This window comes from Eurosta solidaginis, chromosome 1, assembly GCF_040869045.1.
Source record: "Eurosta solidaginis isolate ZX-2024a chromosome 1, ASM4086904v1, whole genome shotgun sequence".
Taxonomy (NCBI): domain Eukaryota; kingdom Metazoa; phylum Arthropoda; class Insecta; order Diptera; family Tephritidae; genus Eurosta; species Eurosta solidaginis.
Window position 1 is genome coordinate 185,661,510 of NC_090319.1, and position 18,399 is coordinate 185,679,908.

Below are 18,399 nucleotides of genomic sequence, written 5' to 3' on the forward strand. Positions count from 1 at the left end.
GTATAAGGACGGCCCGGAGGCGTTCTTCTGCCGACATTCCCCTGTATCGCGGGCATAGTCGTATGCCGTGGTTCTTCTGGCACAACCGGCAGGAGACGGTGAAGGAGTCAACGCGTTGCTCCGTCTTGGTGCGTTTGACCGAGAAACCCGTCATTCTGGAACGGGAACTTGTTATTATTTGTTTTGCATTTTAAGGGAGTTGGGTGGCGTATGGGCGGAGAGTAGAGGCTTAATTGGTCGAGCTTGTGGTTGGCGTACTCGGGATAAAGGGTTGTGTGGAACGAATAATCTTATTAAGCTGTTCTGTCGATGTAATGATGGGTTTGTAGTGGTTGAAACCACTGTTATATTTAATATAATTTTATTGAGATACGCCTAAAGGTATCTTTAATTTTGGTAAATATCCTCATCATAATGAAATTCTGATATTGAAAGCAGTCATTTTTTGGTGTTTGCCTAATGCAGGCCATATGCGGTAATATACGCTACATTTGTGTGGCAGATGGTATCACGAGTTACCCGTGTATTTTCACGGCTCCTTGTAGTTGACCTACAAAAATTTCGTCACAAAACTCACCCACGCCGATACAAATGTGGCTGTGAATATAACCTATGAATCCCTGTAAAATGACTAGTCAAATGACGTCTTGCATATAAATGTGCAACAAATGTAAAGAGGCCTTTACTCGCTGTCTGGGAACACTCTTTGTGTTGATTTCGGCCATGTTGTGTGACAATCACAAATTGTGGTGTGTTTGTTGATTTCAACACAACTCTGCGGGAATAGCCTACACTAAAGAGTGTGGCAATTTGTAGAGCTATCAGTTGTTCATTCTTCCAATCGTTGGAAGGAGACAGCTGTGTTGTGTGAGAATCACAAATTGTGGTGTGTTTGTTGATTTCAACACAACTCTGCGGGAATAGCCTACACTAACGAGTGTGGCAATTTGTAGAGCTGTCAGTTGTTCATTCTTCCAATCGTTGGAAGGAGACAGCTGTGCGGTGCTGCCCATTGCAGGGTAATGATACATAATGGTCATGTCGTGATTTTATTTAGAGACAGCTCGCGACTGAGCCCTGACGCGACACTAAATGTATAGGCTTTTCTAAAAGCTTAATTTCTTCCTTGTTTGTAGCATCGAAAGCATAGATGACACTACTTTCTTCCTGCTGGGATTTCAAGCTGACAGGACTGACGAAACTTTATCCGAACCTCAGTACACAAAGGCAATTTCTATTATGAAAGCGAGACCACTCTGGAGTGTGACATGTTTCTGTTTATGTTTTACATTTTAATTTTGCACTAACCTTTTTAACAATGAAATCAATGCAAATAACCGGGAGAATTATTTCGGTCTCGAGTGGTTCACCCCTTTTTTTTCACAAGAAAGTTGGTTTTGAGTGTGTCTTTATGCACCAATTTGTCAAACTAAAACAAACCTTTCATTTATCGGAACCAAAATAAAGTTTTTATTTTGGATCCCGCGGATCCGACTTGTAATGCATGGGGTCGCGCGCAATGTGTTTACGGCGTAAGAAAAGACAAAGGCTAATGTCATCGAGTGGCACCCTTGTTTCGTTCATTCAAAGTGTCATTCATTCATGGAAATGAGTATACAGGCATTTTGAATGAATTTTCACTACGAAGGATGAACGTATGATGGGTAAGTATACTAGTATCGTTCCTTTTTTTATAATCGTATAAATTTTCTAATTTCTTATTCTTTTATTTCATTTCAGGTACTCTTTTTATTTCATTTCAGGTACACCGCTACAAATTAATGAAAAGTTGGGTACAAATACCAACACGTTGCGAATGGGAAGTCATACAACGTAATATGAGCGGTCCAGCGGCGTTAACGAAACCATACGGCTAATTAGAGCAAGTCTTCACCCTACCTCCAAATAATGATTGGTGTAACCCAATCGATGGTTTCAACCATATATTTAGTCTACTGGTTGCTATGAAAAAGTATCCAGCTGTAATTAGGCTCCCTGAAAGTGTGCAAATCATTTTCAATGGAGAATCGCACAAAGGTGGATGTAGCATATACGAAAACGTGGGCCGATGTTGCATTTACCAAGGGGGGTGGCGTCACGCCGGGTCAGTGCGAAATAACATGGCTTATTTTACGTGCATTCTATTCGGAACTGGTTACTATGCGCAAACGTAGTTATCAGCTTCAGGATGAATGGTATTTTGAAACAGTAATTTCGGAATTGTATGCATTAGCCAATGTACATAAGCCGCAGTCTAAAACGAAACCACCAGATAATTCTGTGATATTATCGAATACACCCTTTCATAGTATAAGGTTTGCCACAATGAAGGGATGTGACCAACCTTTTCAACTGAGAGGTGACCACTTCGATCGCGTTAAACGTATTACACAAAATTGGTATAAAGATAGCTTGATCTGTATTAATAAGAAAAAAAAAACGATATTTAGTGGGCATACGTTCAACGGCGATTCACGCAGTTAATACATAAACTTATTTAATATTTGCACATTTGTAAAATAACATCACTAAACATGTCCGATAAATTCAGCGTTTGCATTGTGGGCTCAGGACTGGGGCTCGGCCATAGCTAAAATAGTGGGCGCTAATTGTGCGACTCTGCCGCCATTTGAGAAATGTGTGACTATGTATGTATATGAGGAGGATATTGATGGTAAAAAATTGACAGAAATCATTAACACCACCCATGAGAATGTGAAATATCTGCCAGGACATAAGTTGCCAGAAAATGTGGTTGCTGTGCCAGATCTCGTTGAAGCGGCCAAAAATGCCGATATTCTTATTTTCGTTGTGCCACATCAGTTCATTCCGAACTTCTGTAAAACACTTTTGGGAAAAATCAAGCCCAACGCAATTGCCATATCACTCATCAAAGGGTTCGATAAAGCCGAAGGAGGTGGTATTGATCTTATTTCTCACATCATTACCCGCCATTTGAAGATTCCCTGCTCTGTACTCATGGGCGCTAACTTGGCCAATGAAGTGGCACAAGGCAATTTCTGTGAAACCACTATTGGTTGTCGTGATATTAAATATGCCAAAACTTTACGTGATCTCTTCCAAGCACAGTGCCAGTGGGCGCCGGGGCGGCAAGCACAAAATTTCCGTGTTGTTGTAGTGGACGATGCTGATGTCGTTGACGTTTGTGGTGCGCTCAAGAACATTGTTGCCACCGGCGCTGGATTCGTTGATGGGTTAGGTTTGGGTGATAATACCAAAGCGGCAGTCATACGTTTAGGATTGATGGAAATGGTACGATTTGTTGATGTCTTCTATCCCGGCAGCAAATTGTCAACATTCTTTGAAAGTTGCGGTGTTGCTGATTTAATCACAACTTGCTATGGTGGCCGCAATCGCCGCGTTGCAGAAGCTTTCGTGAAAACCGGCAAAACAATTGAGCAACTCGAAAATGAGATGTTGAATGGCCAGATATTGCAAGGTCCACCTACCGCTGAGGTAAGTAGGTAGTAATGATAGCTAAAATCACCTTAATTTCAAAAGCAGTTAATTTAACAGGTGGAACAACGTTGACAAAACAACTACCTCCAATGCTACTACAGTCAAACCACAGGAACGTGCAGAACCTGCGCACCACATGACGGAGATCGATACGCCAAACGGATTTAAAGGTATGATGGTAAACTATATTACGTTAAGGTAATAAAATATTAGCAGCCCAATTCCCTTCTCCCATTCCTCGTATTCTAAATAGAAATTCCTTGTGAGTTTTCTTTCACGTCTCCTTTTCCTCCTATTCTGAACACTGTTCGAAAAGGAGGAAACCAGTTATGGGAGAAGAGTAGGTATTATGACTGTGAGGGAGAGGGATATTTCCTTGCCATCATAGGAGTTTTTCCACTAGTTAAAGGGAATGCATCAAAATAGTTAAAGGAAATTGGTTCTTTTAAGAAAGAACACTTGATTTTACAAATGTGTGCAAAAATATGTATTTGCATTGTACCACAATATTCTCACTGTTAATACAACCGCATCAACAACCACAATATTCTTTATTTTAAGTCGAAAAGTATCATAAGCAACGGAAGAGCTCTTTGTATACTTGATGTAGCCATCCAGAAATTGCGCAAGGATTTTAAGAAGGCTTAATTAGATTTTTGTATATGGCGAAGGGCGAACTCAACTCAACATGGCCGCCAAAAATTTGCTTTGCAGAATGAGAGCAGGCCTCTCCGGCGGATTTGTGTTATCCCGCCGTCTTCTTCTTATGCTCCTCAGTGGATGTTGCTGTGGCACCAATTCATTACTCATTTCACATGAAATGCAATAATGTGCGTGGTTTACACCTTATTTCTTAATTTTAAACAAATTAGCAACAATCATTAGACCTTACAAATTTTTTTTTTTTTTTTTTTTTTTTTTTTTAAACAAAAATAAGAAATGTGCAATGAGATTTCAATTGACAAAACAGCTGACTTCGAAAATTCGAAATTCCTATTCCCCAATTTTTCTTCTCCCTAGGAGAAAAGAATTGGAGGAATTTTTCGGCGGGAATATGTAGAATTGGTATGTAGATGTTTTAAGACAAAATCATGATTATTGATTCACTGGTATGCTGTGGCAGATAGCGGATCTGCGCTAGGGTTCTGTTGGCCTCGTTCGTGGTGAACGAGAGCTGGGTTATGGGATTTGTTGGCCTCGTTTCGGGTGAACGAGAGCTGGGTTATACGGGTTGTTGGTTATAACGGTTGGGAGTTACAAGTCTCCCTCACCCTCACTGGAGGGTGGTAGTAGGACCAATTTCGTTATTGGTCGGGTGGTTTGTCCTCTTGCCGTATCAAGTTCGACGACTCGAACTCGGTTATCGGGGCCATAATGGAGGTTGACTATCCGACCTAGTCTCCATTCGTTGGGGGGCAGATTGTCCTCTTTAATGACGACTAAGTCCCCCTGTTTGAGATTCGATTGTGGATGCTTCCACTTAACGCGCTTCTGCAGTTCGGTGAGGTACTCTGTTTTCCACCGCTTGCAAAAGGTTTGATGCAGCGCCTTAAGTTTTTCCCATCGATTGACGAGTGAAGCGCGATTCTCGCTGACGTCAATCTCGGGTGGCGCTAGTAGGTGGCCCCCGACTAGGAAGTGCCCGGGGGTGAGTGGCTCCAGGTTGGACGGGTCATTGGAAGATGGGCTTAGGGGTCGGGAGTTGAGACAGGATTCAATCCCACACAGGAGGGTGCTAAACTCCTCTAGAGTAAATTTATGATCCAATGCGATCTTTTTGAAATGGGTTTTGAAACTCTTGACTCCCGCTTCCCACAGTCCGCCCATATGAGGAGCAGCTGCTGGTATGAAATGCCATGTAAGGGTTTGGTGGGCATATTTAGAGAGGGTTTGGTTGCGCGCATCAACGAGGAATGCCTTGACCTCTGAGCGGAGAGCCCTCGAAGCACCGACAAAGTTCGTTCCGTTGTCGGAATAGAGGTTTTTCGGGCATCCTCGTCTGGAGACAAACCGACTGAATGCTGCTAGAAACGCGGCGGTGCTGAGGTCGCTAGTCGCCTCTAAGTGGATCGCCTTAGTCGCAAAGCAGACGAATAGGCAGACGTAACCCTTAGACATGCGGCATCCTCGTCCGCTGTAAGACTTTATGTCAAACGGTCCTGCGAAATCCACCCCGGTGTTGGTAAATGCCCTGCTAAAGGTAGTGCGTTCCGCAGGGAGGGTTCCCATGAGTTGCGTCGGGGAACGTTTGCGGAATAGCGTACAGGCCTTGCAGTTGTGTATGATGGATCGGATCATGTTTTTGACCCGAGGTATCCAATACTGCGTGCGTAGGAGCCGCAGCATTAGTTGGTTTCCGCCATGTATGGAAATGGTGTGGACAAACTGGACCAGGAGACGGGTGAGTCGGCAGGCGTAAGGGAGGATTATCGGGTGACGCTCGTCGACGGGAACGTCCCTGGATGCGTTGAGGCGACCCCCCACCCGAAGGACATTATCTTCGTCGATAAAGGGGTTTAGAGAGAGAATCTCGCTTTTGGTCGCGATGGGTTTCCTAGTTATCAGAGAGCTTATTTCTTCGGCATAGTGGTTGGTTTGGGATATCCTTATGAGGCGGCTAGTCGTAGCCTTGATTTCGTCGGGCGAGATCTGGTGAGACTCTGCTTTAAAGGACATTTTAGTTTTTGGACGTGTTCTATTCGAGAATCGTATAATGTAGGAGATTACCCGCAACGCTCTTGATAGATCGGAAAACCGATCAAGAATATCCTCGCTATTGTTGATGTTCGTTGCTACATGCACTTGTACTCGTTTTTCTTCGATGTCTGTGTGGTACTCCTGTTCGCCTTGAGATGGCCATCTCGCTTTGCCTTCTTGCAGCCACGAGGGTCCCTGCCACCACAAACAGTTGTCGACTAGGTCCGTTGCTGGAAGTCCTCTGCTGGCTAAGTCCGCTGGATTTGATGCGGACTCGACATGATGCCATGCTTTCGTTCCTACCTTCTCCACGATTTTTGTCACCCTGTGAGCTACAAATGTTGACCAGGAACACGGGGGTTTTCGAATCCATGCTAGGACGATGGTCGAGTCTGTCCATAGGTGCATGTTGAATGTGCCTAAGTTCAGGTTCTCCATCACAGCTTCCAAAGTTTCTGCCAGCAAGACGGCACCGCATAACTCCAATCGTGGTAATGAAATTGTTTTTACTGGTGCCACCCTCGTTTTTGCCATGAGTAGACTAGCGTAGATCCTATCGTGGATCTTAGCTCGCGCGTAAACCGTAGCCGCGTAGGCTTTTTCGGACGCGTCACAGAAGCCGTGAATTTCGATGTCGTTGGTTGGTGTGAAGTGCACCCACCGAGGTATACGAATCTGGTTAATGGCGGGGTACTCCTGCATAAAGGTTTGCCACCGATCTAAAGTAATTGCGGATACCGGTTCATCCCAATCTGTCCCCTCCAGCCAGATGTTCTGCATTAGTATCTTAGCTACGATGATAACTGGAGCAAGCCAGCCTAACGGGTCGAAGAGTTTGGCGATGGCAGATAGAATCGCCCTCTTTGTTAAGATATACTGGTTTTCGATTGGTTTCGCTGTGAAATAAAAATGGTCGGAATGCGCGCTCCAACGGATTCCTAGGGTTTTTACCATGCTCGCGTCCTCGAATTCCAGAAAGTCTTCCGTAAGCCTGTGAGGTTTGGGTATGCCCTGTAGTATCCTACTGCAGTTAGATGTCCACTTTCGCAGAGGGAATCCTGCTGACTTTAATGCAGCTGTGATTTCATCGCGGGCCGCGATTGCTGCCTCGATGCTATGCCCCCCTGCAAGGACGTCATCGACGTACATACTGTTTCGCAAGATATGCGCTGCGGTTGGCAGAGACGCCTCGACGTCATCAGCAAGTTGATGTAGGGTTCTGATCGCTAGATAGGGGGCACAGTTTACCCCAAAGGTTACCGTGTTGAGCTCAAACACGCTGACAGGGTCCTCTGCTTTGAGTCGAAAAACTATTCTTTGGTATTGGGTTTGATTTTCCTTTACCCAAATTTGCCTGTACATCTTCTCAATGTCGCTATTGAAGACATACTTGTAGAATCTCCATCGGAGGAGCAGTATTGTTAAGTCGGATTGAAGTACTGGGCCGGTGTGTAGAACATCGTTCAGGCTTATGCCATTGGATGTCGGGCACGACGCTTTGAATACGACCCTTACTTTAGTCGTTGTGCTTTCTTCTTTGATCACCGCATGATGCGGTAAGAAATAGCAATCAGTTGATTGTGGTGGTACTACGGTGTGCACCTTAGTCATGTGCCCTAACGTGACATATTCTGTCAGTACCCTATTGTATTCCATCTGTAGAGCCGGGGTCTTGGCTAGGCGCGTCTCGTTCCGATAGAACTGAGAGCAGACGCTCTTGAGAGATGGGCCCAAACAGACGGTTTTTGGGAAGCTTTGTTTGAATGGAAGGGCGACAGTATATCTTCCATCTGAGTTCCTTTCCGTTGTGTTTTTATATAGTGCCTCGCAATAGGCATTATCTTCGGTCAGGGCCTTTTTTGTAGGTACGTTTTCAAGTTCCCAGAAAGCGGCTAGCTGCTTGTCTAGGCTAATTTCATTGAAAAAGGATACTCGTGTATTGATTGGGTGAGGTGCATCTGCACGACCGGTTAAAATCCAACCGAAGACGGTTTCTTGGGCGAGAAGCGTATTTAGGACGTTCTTCCGTATACCGTTTAGTATGATCTGGGGATAAATATCGCCTCCAAGTATGAGGTCGACTGGTTCATTAATGAAGAACCTCTTATCCGCCAGAATCAGATCAGGGAATGCTTGCCGAGTCGTTGCGCTCACTTGGCAAGTCGGAAGGTCCCCTGTTAATTGAGGCAGGACTAGGGCCACTGTATGGATGCTTACTAAGGGGTCTGTAAGCGAACCTAAGTTAATTGAGCATGATTCCTTTACCTGTGCAGATGGTGTATTATTTATTCCTGACACCTGCACATGCAAACGTTTGGACGGAAGGTTTATTCGCTTCTTTAGTCTTTCAGTTATGAAAGAGCATTCGGACCCAGAGTCTATCAGCGCTCTGGCGGAAAATTTCACCCCGTTGTACCTTATATGAACCCGCGCTGTTCCTAATAACACCCCTTTAGTGGTGTTAGCATGACACGAAGAGACGTTATTAGTATTATCTTGTCTTTTTTCAGACTCCATCCTTGCCCTAGCCTGCTGTGAGGTTGAAGGTGAATTGTCGGTGGCGTTTTGAGTCCACCTTTGAGGAGTTGTCTTTGGTTGTGCTGTCGGAAGATGGAGCAAGGTGTTGTGCCTTGCGTGGCACGTGCTGCAATTGAATTGGCTAGTGCATCGTGTCACGGTGTGTCCACCCGACAGACAATTCAGACAATAACTATTGTTTTTGATAAATTCGATTTTGCCTGACGTGGACAACCTACGGAATTTTTGGCAATTTCGTAATTTGTGCTCCGTAACACATCTGTGTCTTAAAACATGTGTTGCACATCTTACATGCCGACTTTGGTACGCTTGCTTGGTAAACCCCAAGTTTCGTAGAATTTTCCCTAGAATTCGAACTCTGACTTTTGGGTGTTTTTGTTGTTTTATTACCCCTCAGATCGGAAACCGTCTCCAATGTCTGGAAGCGATTGGACAGGAATTTGTCCATATCCTCCCATTTCGGGATATCTGTCTTCCGTTCTACGGTCTGTTCCCAAAGAGCCAATGTAGATTCAGGGAGTTTCGTGGAGCATAAGTAAGTTATGATTGCGTCCCAATTTGTGATGTCAATATTATGACATTGTAGCGCAGAAATGCAATTGTTGATCTCACGTTGCAATTTTTTAATTGATGTTCCACACTCCTGCTCGACTGCCGTCAGATTAAATAAAAGTTTTAATTGTGTGTTGACGAGGATACGTTTATTTTCGTACCTGTCGCTTAGATTCTTCCAGGCGGTTGCAAAACCCTCGTTTGTTAATGAGCACCTGCCCACTATTTCTTTTGCCTCCCCTTGCGTTTTTTGCTTCAAGTAGTATAATTTCTCGACATCTTTCAGATCGGTATTGTGGATGTATATCGCCGTGAACATATCTCGAAAAGCTGGCCAGGAGAGGTAGTCGCCTTTAAATACATCCGTGTCACACGGCGGCAGCCGCATTTTATGCCCACGGCGCGAGGAGTCTTCCTCCTTTGCTTCATCTTTCGCCGGCTGTGGGGTGATAGCTTCGGCTTCAGCTGCCACAGCAGACATGCATTGCAGGTAGCATGCAAAGCAACTTTTATTTTTCTTTCTTAATGAGCTGAGCTCGTCTTTGGACAGTTCAGAATTGCTGAGAAGACTTTCATATGTGGACTTGGTCTTCTTCCATAGTGCCCTTAGCTCCTCTTGCAGTAGTGCAAGGGTGTGCTTGTTCCGGGATTCGGCCGGGGTGGAGTTGAACTCTTGTTCAAACTCCACTATGGAATCAGCCAATCTAATATAAGTCTCCATTGATTTTATTAATTTGAATATTTTGTCTCTTTGAAGGTGTCGAGCTCGGAGGTAAACGACTTAGTGGCTTTGGTGTAAATGCAACCACAACAAAAAATTATAAGAGTGTTTTCGTTTTTGCTGTGATTGCGCTGTATAAGTAAAAGCTTTAGGAACACACGAATTCTGATTGAATGTGTTAACACAGATAGCAATCTTATGTGAATAGTGCTAAGCAAAAATTTAATCAAATGTAAATTATGCCGTGTATGTAATGTGGCCGGTGATATGAACCACTTATAGAAGTCCTCACGAGGATTGTGCAAGCCACAGATAGAAATCCTGACGAGGATTTAATGTGTATGCAGTGATATGGAAATAAACACAGATAGAAATCCTGACGAGGATTTAGTGTGTATAAAGTGATATAAATGTAGTGATATGCAGCACAGATAGAAATCCTGAGGTTCTAGTCGGTGCAAAGTGATATTAAGCACGGATAGAAGTCCTGAAAGGATTTAATGTGTCTACAGTGATATGCAATGCAGAGAAGAGAATCGTCTGCAAATATTTAATGTGTCTTAACAGGTGTGTTGGACACAGATAGAAATATTTTGAAACTTAGCGTGTTTAAAAAAAATTAAAAACGCAGATGGTAATCCCAATGTGGATATAGTGTAAAATGTGAACCACAGATAAAAAATCCCAATGAGGATTTAATGTGAAACACAGATAGAAATCCTGACGAGGATTAAATGTGTATACAAAAGGGTGTTATGTGAACGTTGATGAGTATCGCCGAGTAGCCAACCAGGGTATCTTTCCCAATATAAATAAGAAAATAAATGTGTGTATCCAACTTAATGTGGACAACTGCACTTTTAATTATTTATTATAAAAACGCTGAAAACATACAGCTATATAATATAAAAACGATCAGTATAAAATTGTGTTTGTGACCAATTGTGATGAGCCACTAGCCACCCAACGTAGTGATACTTTTTGGCTTTTGGTAATATTTCAGCTCGCAAACTGATTACCAAAGCGAATTCTGTGATAGACAAGCTAAGGCTATCAACCAAGTGAAATTATGGTTCCTGACTGGGAAGTTTGTCAATGTATGTGACGATGAGGGGGTACAACACAGTGCAGTGATGAGTGTGAAAAAAAAAACTAAAAAAAAATTCACTGACTGTCTGCCTTGAGCGGTGTCGAGTAACCCTTACCACTGGTGGGGGGAATTACCCGATCGTCAAAAGGCGTTGTGTGCTTAAAAAACACGAAATTTAGCAATTTCACTTGCTTTGCCTTGCATCAATCACAGAGTGCACTTTTTTACGTGAATCACGTACATAAAAAAGGTTTGTGAAACCAAGCAACCACGTACGTACCTTAAGTTTTTATGTGTGATGTGAAGTGATGATAATGTGTTTTCGATGTGATGCGAATGGACTGTATGTGATGTAGATGATGTGATTCTAATGAATGCGATATATTATAGTAATTTGATTGTGATGTTGTGTGATGAAGCTAATGGACTGTATGATATAATGGCTTGTCTGTGATGCTGGTTTGATGTGATTATTTTAATGTATGTGATATCGAAGATGCTTTTATTCGTTGTTGCTGTCTGATGTGATGATTTGTGGCTGTATGTTACTGGACTGTAAGATGTGATGCTATATTGTGATGATTTAATGGACTGTATGTGTGTGTGAATGTTTTGTGAGATGACGAGTTGGTATTTGTATTAGTTTGTTTTCTCGGTGGTTTTCGATGATTTTAATATTGTAATAACCTCCTTCAAACTGTTATGTTTTCTCCAAAATGCGAATATTTCCAATAAGAATTTTTAAAAAAAAAAGGTGCTGTTTTTGCTTGGGATTTTGACGTATGCGTCTGTATATTACTTTCCTCGGCGCGTAAGGACCAATGTTTTGCGGGGCAGTGGACCCGGGGAAGTCGGGCGTGTGCGTTGCAAATAAAAGAAATAAAATACCGAATTAGTATCAAAACAATAACAATTTTATTCACTATATTAAAAGGGACACTCTTTGCTTTGTTTATTGCAAGGGGTTTAACAAATTCAAATTAATTCAAATCCACAGGGCATGTGCACATTTAAATTTAGGCAAGTGATTAATTGGAAATCTAGATTCAATAACAATCGCAAATATTAAATTGTAAAAATATATAACCCCACAAAGCGGATAATTAATTACAGCACACTTTACTATGCACTTGGAAAATTCACATGTAGGAAAATTAGTTATCTCAAATATTATTTATAATGAGAATCGCAACTGAGAAAAACAATGAAAAATGGTTGGTTTGGATAACTCACCTTGGGCTAGCTGCTGGCTCTTTGACGTTCCAAAATAGAAAGAAAGATTTAAAAACGAAAAAGGTCCACACCACCTGCCGATAGCTAACTTTCGTCGAGTTTTTCCCCTTTGAAGTTAGCGCTCGGCAGGGGTGGGCCGTTACCGGTAAATAATAATATTGCCAAAAAATGTGCATTAGGGTGGTAGCGAATATTTAGGCTGGTGGCCTAAACAATGTACATACATATTTATGTGTTGTTGTCATATATGTAATACTTCTATATCAATACTACTGAACTGTGCAGCCTGTCAAAAATTACAGTACAGATATATAATGAGAGAAGGAGACAAAATCTCAAGGCTGTCGTTAAATTTTTGTAAAAAGGGGGCTTAAACATATGTATATTTCAATAAGCCATCTTGCTTCTATCAATATTGTATATTAGGCTATTTCGTTCTCCAAATGAAAAAGGAAGCTTTTGTTTTCTATTATTATTACAAAATTTTCAAATCATATTGCAATTAAAGCGCACGCGAAGGGATTCGAGGAATTCATTGCGAGATGCTAATGGCACCCTTCTGGTTAAATCTAGCCGGAAAACAGGATTTGTTGGTATGATCGTTGCTTGAAGAAATATTTTTCCACTATTTGAGAAGTTAAAAAGTTTAGTATGACATACCTTTTAACTTAAAAGCTTTCTCAAGACTTCCGGAAACCTTTTTTGGTACATTTAGGGCAAGAGGGGGTTTCAACAACAATCCCAACGCAGTTCAATTTAAAAGTGCATATAGACGACTCTTAGTAAGGCACGAGTTAAGTGCGACTGAAAGTGGGAATTGTACCTTCGACGGCGAATCCATTCCAGAGGCATCATCAGCGTCTACTAGTATCCTAGTATATGTGGACAATGTTGTTCGTTATATTGCTGGCTATGTTGCTTGGAAGGTACAAAAGAAAATAAAATGTTCCACATGTCAAGGGCAATTGATAGGTGAAGAAGTGCCTTTATTTTCAGCGCACAACAATAAATGTCCGTTTGTCGCACCATTTATTTATTTATTTATTTAAGACATCTAGAAAATTTACATTTTCATACAGGCGAAGTAGAATAAAAACATTAAATTACAAATTAATTAACGATCCTATTTAATAACAATTTAAATTTAGTTTTTGGTAGAGAGAAATCAACATCATGTACACTTGAGTACAAATTAAATTCTCTTAATGCTCTTAGAATAGGAGAATTAAAAACATACATTGTTCTAACTCGATCAATAAAAAAGATGTCATTACTCCTCAGGCTTCGGGCTGGGATATGAAATGAAATGCATTCTAGCAAGGCAGAGGCATCAATAGTTCCACTAACTATGTCATAAACAAAAGAAAGTGACAGAATGATTCTTCTGGAGTATAACAATTTTAAGTTAATTACCTGGCATCTAGCAGTGTACGAGGGTAACGGATCCATGAACCCAATCGACCGAAGAGCGAATCGAATAAAAGATTTTTGAATTCGTTCAATCCTATTGATATGACAATCATAATAAGGTCTCCAGATAAAGACAGCATACTCTAACTTTGAACGTACCAAACTCGTATACAATAATTTCAGTGTATAAGGGTCCTTAAAATCTGAGCCAAACCGGCGAATAAATGCAAGCATTGAGTAGGATTTAGCAATTAGGTAATTTATATGACCAAGAAATAAGAAGTTGGAGTCAAAGACAACACCGAGATCCGAAATTTCTCTAAGGGAGCAAAGTTGAGAGTCCTCGATACAATATGAGGCATTCCCACCTCATATTGTATCGAGAACGAGACTTTGAGAACGAAATATGAAAACACTTTTTTATGTTCAAATGTAATCGATTACTATTACACCAGGCTACAACGTTATTAAGATCCTCTTGTAACTTAACAGAGTCCAGGTGACTGGTGACAGCCGAAAATATTTTCAGGTCATCAGCATATAACAGAAATTGTGAGTGTTGAAAGCAGCTTGAATGTCATTTATAAAGATAATAAAGAGCACCGGACCCAAAATACTACCCTGGGAAACACCAGAGGAGGCAATAAAAGAACGTGATGACGTATTGTCAACTTTTACTACACAGCTTCTAGATGAAAGATACGACCTTATTCACAATAAAAACATGGAGTGAAATCCCAAACTAGCTAGTTTGGGTAATAAAATCGAGTGGCTAACTTTATCAAAAGCTTTCGAAAAGTCCGTATAGATGGTGTCAACTTTACAACGGTTACCAAAACTGATATACAGGATTCTGAAAATATGGCTAGATCTGTTGTGGTAGATCTTCCTGGCAGGAAGCCATGCTGATTAGGTGATATCAAGCTCGTAACGGCAAACAATATTTTCTGTTTAACGATGTACTCGAATAATTTAGAAACCGTAGACAATTTAGAGATGGGTCTGTAATTGGCAATATCATTCTTGTTACCGCTTTTAAAAATAGGGGTAATAGAAGTAATATTCCAAGCATTGATAAATTCGCCACTATCAAGCGATTTATTGAGTAAAATTAAAAGAGGGTAAGCAAAAGCTGCACAATTTTTAAATAGCCAGGCCAATAAACCATCGACATCAGTCTGTGTTGTGTAACTAATATTCCTAATGCCATCTATTACATCATCAATTATTAGGTTGAGAGAACCAAAATTGATAGGAGAGTCAACGCCTGGGCCCTGGTTTTCAGTTTCTTCAATGTCAGACTCAAAGTTGGAACTAAAAATCCTCATAGGAGGTCGAAGCAATGGTTTCTTTATAGAATACCTCAGACGGAATAATGGAACACGATTTTTTAGACTTAACATAAAGCCAAAACGCTTTAGGGTTCGTTTTGATTTCAGTTTCATATTTCATATTTTTTATGTAGCACTCTACTCATGGATTTAAACTCCTTCGAGTAACGCAGATATAGATCTCTATGGGAAGAAGAGCCTGAAGACTTAAATTTTTTATAAAATTTGTTTCTTAAAATTTTTAGTTTCTTTAAGTCTTTAGTATACCATGGAATTTTATAAGATCTTTTTTTATTAATAGGAATAATGCTCTTGCAGATGCTGTTAACTTTAAATTTAAAAATGTCAAAGCAGTGATGTAAAGATAGACCATAGAAAAGACAATCTCAGTCTAAAGAGGACATTTCAGAGTTGACAGAATCAAAATCGCAATTTCTAAAACAAAAACTAGTAGGATGGTTATCTTCACAAATAGAGTTAAAATTATAAAATTCCAAGTTTAACAATAGTGGAACATGATGTTGATTTGCAGCCGACAAAGGATCCAGACACTCATTTGATGCAAAATTCATATTATCGCTAATAAATATAAGATCCAAAATTTTTAAGAGTCTGTTAATGAAACTATTAACCTGGACAAGATTAAGACTTAACAAATTATCAATTACATAAGACTCAGCGAAACTAGTAACATTATTAGGAAACAAAGAAAAACTATCATCTATTCTATTCCAGCTTATATTGCACAGGTTAATATCACCAAGAATACAGTAATTACTGTTAGAATGCTTAGTAAATAAAGCTAAAATATTATCAATATGTGCTTTATAAAGTCCATCAGCACTAGACGGCGGAATATAAGATGCACAGATTAGAAGTTTAGAGCTGCCGCAAATTGATACACAAAGTTGATCTAAGAGCGAGTCCCCATTTGCCAAGAGAACCAATGAACAGCGATATTTCGTGGAAACTGCAATGAGTACACCTCCACCTCTTGAAGTCTTGGTTTTCGCGCAGTCTCTGTCCTTCCTAAAAACATTATATAGCTTAGGATGGAAGAATTCGTTGCTAAAAAAATTTTCATTGAGCCAGCTCTCAATAAGTATCACAATATCATAGTCCGAGTGAGAGCTCAAGTCGAAGAGTACTTTAGATTTTGTTCCTAAACCAGACACGTTATGAAAATATATTTTCAAGGGCTTATTATGCATTATGACCGGAGACTGGGCCTTTATGGTTTGGGTGGTGAACCACGTCCTTTCGAAAAAACTGGAAGGGACGAAGTTTAACATTCGCAGGCCAAATATCGGCATTTAACACCTTCTCAATGCACCAACCTTCAACACCCAATTTAAAGTTGACTTTCCTTAGATCACCTTCAATAACATCCTTCTTCACAAGCTTAATGCACACCAGAAACCGCTTCTCAATTGAGGTCTAAACATGACATAAAATATAATATTGTCGGAAGTTAAGCTAGGTAAGAACGAGGATATGTGGAGCCACTTCATCGATCGTACGACACCAAGTTCCTGACTGTGGCTGGATCCAACAAGTAAAGGCTGTTTACGAGGCTTTCGGTTAGATTTATTATTAGTTTTCCATTCGGAAACATGAGACACAGTATGTGTTGGAGCATTTGGAATAGTACGACTAGTAGACGACAAATCAAGTGAGTGGTCCAATCCATTGGAGGACAAATTTGAATTTAGAGTCATAGGCTCAGTACTAGGACCATTAATGAATGAAGATGGGGTAGTATCACTAATAAGCTTAGTAGTAGTAGACTGCTGGGATGCTTGCATAAGTACAGCAAATGTTTTAGCTAAAGAATTTTGATTCTCAGTTAATGTAGTAGAGAGAGTAACAGCAGAACTAAAAACAGGTTTAGCATGTGGTAGAGTACCATCTGGAGCGAAGAAGCACACAAAGTACCAGCAGCATCAGTATTCGACGTAGCTTTCGCATTTAATGTATTTATGACAACAGTAGAATATAACATAGCTGACGCCGCAGCACGAGAGACTGGTATAGTATTATTATTATTAGCTGATGATACAAGAGAAGAGCATTGACGAGACTGATAAGCAGTAGTTACGGCGACAGATTTATTATTAATTTCATTAGATGTCGTGCATATGACGGATGATATTGAAGGAGAGCTTTGCTCAGGCTGAATTGCAGTAGATACAACAATTTTGCTTTTGCCCATTGCACCATTTTTACTCTTTTTTTCTTTAGCTAAGCTAACAACAATCCTTTGAAGGTTTTTTAGCTCGAGAGTTAGTTTCGATATATCCTCATTTTTATCACTTATTTCGGCCCGCAATGATCGAATTTCGGCACAAAATTCTTCCGTCTTTTGCACACAAGTTGTTTGTCATCTCGATAATTTTTGATCAACGAGAGCATAGAAGCATTATCAGCTCTTAGATAAGAAAGTTCCTTTAAGATAGATTGCAGCATTGATTGTTGCTTATTTGAGGGCAAACCTAATGTTTCACTTTGTTTGCTATTATCAGAGAATGAGGCTTGTGGACGTATGTAATATTTGTATAGTGTCAGAGAAAGCTTTAAGACAAGTTCTCAAGGCATGCCCAATTGGAAATGCAAAATTAAGTTTAATAAATAAAATTTTTCAAAATACAAGTGATGCATTCTACTATAGTATCATGGACGATCACATAGCCATCGAAAATTTATTTAGCAATTACACTTTTAATAATCATCGGACATAGCTGTGTAAGGAAGTAATAATTTTTTATTTGGATATTCGTTTGTTTTTTGAAACGAAAAAAAGCACGGACGAAAAAGGGTATGTTAGAAAAAAATTTACAAAATTGATATTATTTCAACACCAATAGCAGCCAGCCCAGTACTCATATTTTGTTTACTTCAGCAAAAAATTACTTCATTAAAAAACTCAAAATAAGTAAAATTTTGAAAACGTTTATATATCGTTTATTCAAGCTAATTTATTTTAAATTATTTTTAAAAACGTTTAAAGAATGTATAAGTATATTTTTATACATGTATATTTAAATTTTTTTCATTTCAAAAATATGAATTCTTCGCCTCGTTTTTTTTTACTATTTATGTAAATAATGTACTTTGTATGGCTGCAGCCCATGTTTAAATAATAAACACATCAAGCCTTGTATTGTATTTGTTAGCCTTTTCCTTGTTCAATCGACTAAAGTGAGATTTTATAACAATTAGTATGCAGAAGTTGGGTAAAGGGGATAGTGACCCGCTGTACCCCTTTAATACTTTTTTTACACACGCTACTACAATTCACTCCCACTAACAAAGCCCGCGCATGCGCAGAACATACATTTGCACAGTTT

The 18,399-nt window shown here is 40.2% G+C and overlaps 1 pseudogene; it reads left to right on the forward strand.

Annotated features, from left to right (window-relative positions):
• The first annotated feature begins 2,380 nt into the window (after positions 1-2,380).
• LOC137238727 (glycerol-3-phosphate dehydrogenase [NAD(+)], cytoplasmic-like) lies at positions 2,381-15,414 on the forward strand (annotated as a pseudogene).
• Positions 15,415-18,399: the final 2,985 nt, after the last annotated feature.